Source organism: Rhipicephalus microplus, chromosome 4 (assembly GCF_043290135.1).
Source record: "Rhipicephalus microplus isolate Deutch F79 chromosome 4, USDA_Rmic, whole genome shotgun sequence".
Lineage (NCBI taxonomy): Eukaryota > Metazoa > Arthropoda > Arachnida > Ixodida > Ixodidae > Rhipicephalus > Rhipicephalus microplus.
In genome coordinates this window covers 155,693,666-155,697,921 of record NC_134703.1, presented here as the reverse complement: position 1 = coordinate 155,697,921, position 4,256 = coordinate 155,693,666, and the positions used below count along the sequence as shown (strand labels likewise).

At 40.5% G+C, this 4,256-nt stretch overlaps 1 non-coding gene across 1 annotated transcript; it reads right to left on the bottom strand.

The window, feature by feature from the left end:
• Positions 1 to 1,960: 1,960 nt before the first annotated feature.
• On the bottom strand, positions 1,961 to 2,032 carry TRNAT-UGU (transfer RNA alanine (anticodon UGC)). The gene has a single exon. It is a non-coding gene; the product is annotated as a tRNA-Thr (tRNA).
• Between the last annotated feature and the right edge of the window lie 2,224 nt (positions 2,033 to 4,256).

Genomic DNA, 4,256 nt, shown 5'->3' with positions numbered 1-4,256 from the left:
TAGAGGATTTGCACAACCAAACGCCGAAAGCAGCATATAGAAATGGGCGGCGGCCATATCGTTTGCAGCAAGATTAATACTTATGTCCCGCATGATAACATAATAAGTGTTGTGAAGTAATGGGGAGGATAAGAGTGCAGTCTGTAAATTCTAAAAAAAACGTGTTTTGTGACCTTGAGGTGGTCTATAAAGGACAATCGCTGTGCTGTTTGTCCCAAGACCACCAGTGTGTGGTTGAACGTCCCAAAATTACAACATGATTATAAGAGACGCCATAATGGAGGGCTCCGGAAATTTCGGCCATTTGGGGATATTTCAAATGCACCCAAATCTGAGCACACAGGTCTACAGCATTTCTGCATCCACACTGATGTATGTATTGCTCTGGATGTGCACTGCGTGTATATTGCTATGCCAGCTTTAGTCAGCGCTGCAACTTGAGGGGGTGTCGCTACCCAAATTTTTTTCCTGTTTGTTTTCTCGCTTGCCAAACATTTTCCCGGGGTTAAATTGGTGTTCTTGCCGTGTGAAAGTGAAATTTACTGACACGCGAAGAAGTGTCGCTTCAGTGTTCTCTGTGCACGACCACTAGCTTATTATTTTTTTTAGAAATTTCTTTTCAAACTAGACAAAATTTTCAGGAACAACCAATTACCTAAATGGATCTTGGCATACCTATCAGACCGGGAACAGTTTGTTAATTTTAAAATTAGCAGCTCCTCTAGGCTAACGGTTAGCTCTGGCGTTCCCCAGGGTTCGATGCTTGGTCCCATCCTCATTCTGGTATATAATAATGATATAGTTGACAATATTCCTGTGAAAATGAAACTTTTTGCAGATGATTGCGTAATTTACTCTGAAATAAACAGCATGTCAGATCAATTTCTTCTAAACAATGCCCTTCAAAAAGTTATCACGTGGTGTGACCAATGGCAGATGGCTGTAAACTTCGATAAAACTGTAGTCATGAGAATTACCCAGAAAAAGAATCCTTTTGTCTTTAATTACTCTGTGAACCCAAATCCCTCTGAGAGAAGTAACTCAATATAAGTACCTCGGTTTATGGATAACTAATAATTTTAATTGGAGTAAGCACATTGATTTTTTGATTGCTGCCGCGAATAGAAAGCTTTCCTTTCTTAGACGAACGCTAAAACTTTCCACTCCTAATGTTCGTTTACTTGCGTACAAATCAGTAGTTCGACCAGCATTAGATGATTGCGTCGTTATCTGGGATCCATACACAAAGACAAACATCAGCAGGCTGGAAAACGTACAAAAGAAGGCTGCGCGCTATATATTTAACAAAGTTGGGCGCACTTCAGTTACCGAACTTCTACGACGAGCCGACTTACCGTCGTTAGCACACAGGAATCTTTTATCGCGACTGAAGTGTTTCTATCAAATTATCATGGGGCATTATAAAATAGATTTTTCAGATGTGATTTCATTTTCAGCTGGGTACGCGACCAAAGACACCAACTAACAGTCACCCCCCTCGCACACGTACTAGCTGTTATAAGTATTCCTTCTTTCCCAAAACTATTTCCGATTGGAATAAACTTCAGAATTCACAAGTTCTACAGCCTTCTCTAAGTTTGTTTGAGCCCCACTTTAATAAGCATTATATACCAATCCTCTGTTTTTGTAACAGCTTTTTGTACCCGAGAAGAAGAGCCATTTCATCTGTGTTGAATTGTACAGTTGTTGTAAACCATGTATCCTTTTTATGCACTGTAACCCACCTGCTAAAATCCCTATCAGGGGTTGCGGTATCTCTAAATAAATAAATAAATAAATAAATAAATAAATAAATAAATAAATAAATAAATAAATAAATAAATAAATAAACAAATAAATGTATTAGGTTCGGATAACCTTTTTGAAGGAATGTAGTATTTGATGGTCGTCCTTATTGAATCAGTTAATGATATTAAAAAAAACAAAAGATTAGGTGAGCAGCCGCCAGTGAGGATCGAACTCACGACCGCTGGTTTACAAGACCAGCGCTCTGCCACTGAGCTATAGCGGCCACGGCGAGGGCGGGTAGCTTATCGCCGGAGTCATCGCCGCTGTTTTTTATCTCTTTTTTTTCTTCGTATTGTCTTATGACGAAATATCGTCGAGTGTTCCGACGCACTCGTCGCCTCTGAAAATGTCACGCGGACAGCTGCATGGCAGTTTGCCGCCACAAAGATGCTATTGTATTCTAAGAGCAGCCAGAAAGTTCGCGAATTTCTAACCACTCTCATGGTACACCTCCTACAAAGTATATACGCGTTAGTTATTTAGGTAAGTGCCTCGCGTCTACGTGTAGGCAGCAAACAATTCTTCGAAGGAATTAAACGTGGTGGGTGGCGTTGGGTCAGGCGATGACCTACACATTCATCAATGATGTAATAATAATCAATCATTAATTTAACGTACCCCGAAGCAACCGTGAGCTCTTAACGCAGGCGCACGCACAATTAAAACAATAAAAATAATCAATACACTGCGGACAGTCTTCAGATAAAGAAATGAAATAGATAGAAAGAATACGAACAGACAAAAAGAAATTAAAGCAAAAAGAAAAGTACTTGACTACAATCATAAAATGGCCGTGAGAAACGTGGAATATGTACAACTACGCGGAAGACTACCTGAAAGACAGAAGAAGAAATGATAGTAATTATATATGACTGTTATATTATTATTTATAGTAACTCACTTATTAACATGTCCTGGAACAACCATGAGGTCTTAGTGAAGGCTAACGCAAAAATAGAACAATACAAATAAATAATACATTGCAGGCACTGTTAAGAGAAATCAAATAAAGATTGAAAATACACAAAGAAAGAAATCAGCGCCAAATGGAAAGAATAAAAAGACAAGACAATAATCCAGGAAAGGAAGTGAAGGAGGGAGGTAAGTTTATTTACAGAAAGGCAGAGAGGTCGGCATGAGCGATAGCTTGCTCCAGCCTGCTACTCTACACTGGGGGAAGGGAAAAAGGAAAAGAAAGATTAATGGATGATGATGGTGAGATAGAGATGTTAGTATGTAGTGTTCTTTCTAGCTGAGACACATTTCATAGCAACGCACATAGTCCAGTTGTTTCCAAAAAGGTTATAACTGCTGTTGTGACTGCAGTTGCACTGTTGGTGTCTGGCCAAGGGCCCACATGGCCTCATCAGTTAATGACCTACTGCGATATAGTTCAGTAGAAGAAATCAGTGTTTGTCGTTCTTGTGCGTATTCTGGGCAGACACAAAATATGTGCTCAAGTGTTTGTGGCACATCACAGTGTTCACATTTAGGACCGGTGTCACTGCGACCGATGATATGTGCGTAACGCCTGGTGTACGCTACACGAAGACGAATGCGGTGGATCACACTTGTGAGTTGCCGTTTGAATTTAGGGGGCATGCGGAACCTCATTTCCGGGTCCCATTTGTGAAGTCGCTGGTGTCGCCGTTCCGGTTTGGTCCAGTGCTGAAGTGTGTAGCTGCGCCTCACGCAGCGAAGCAGGGCGTTCGTGTCAGCTCGTGAAAACGCAATGCGTACTTCAGGGGCACTGCTTAAGGCATTTTTAGCTTCAGCGTCTGCCTCTTCGTTTCCCATCACGCCGCAATGAGCGGGAATCCACTGGAAAGTTATAGGATGACCATTTGTTGAAGCAACCTGAATAAGTTCTGTGATTTCTATTGCCAAGCTGTAATACGGACCTTGCTTCATGATTCAATTAATGGTTTGCAAAGCGGGTTCGGCATCACAGAAAATCGTCCAAGCTCGAGTTCGCTCTCCGGAAATAAATCTTATTTCCTCCCGCATAGCGACAAGGGAAAGGAAGTGGAGAAAAAAGCGGGAATATACACAACTATGTAAAAACCTTCCTGAGAGACGGAAAGAGAAGAATCTGTACATCTGTGAAAATCTATGTTAGAACACTGCAGAGCTGAGATAAGAACAATGACAGTGGACTGTGAAAAGCATCAAGATTATGAAATTTGACATTATGTAGACTTTGTATTTTGTGAACAGTAGACTTCTGAAAGAAGTGGAAAGGTAACTTATCCGCGGAATCCAAAAATTAACAGAACTGAGAAGTAAAGAGCAGCATAGCATACCATGAACTAATTTGTAAAGGAATAATAGGTCAGCGCGATTTCATCGGCATTGAATTGGTGACAATGATAATAATCTGACAGTGTTAGAACGAGATCTAAAGTCATTTCTAGCGAAACCATTATTGTAAATGCTTATGAATTTTT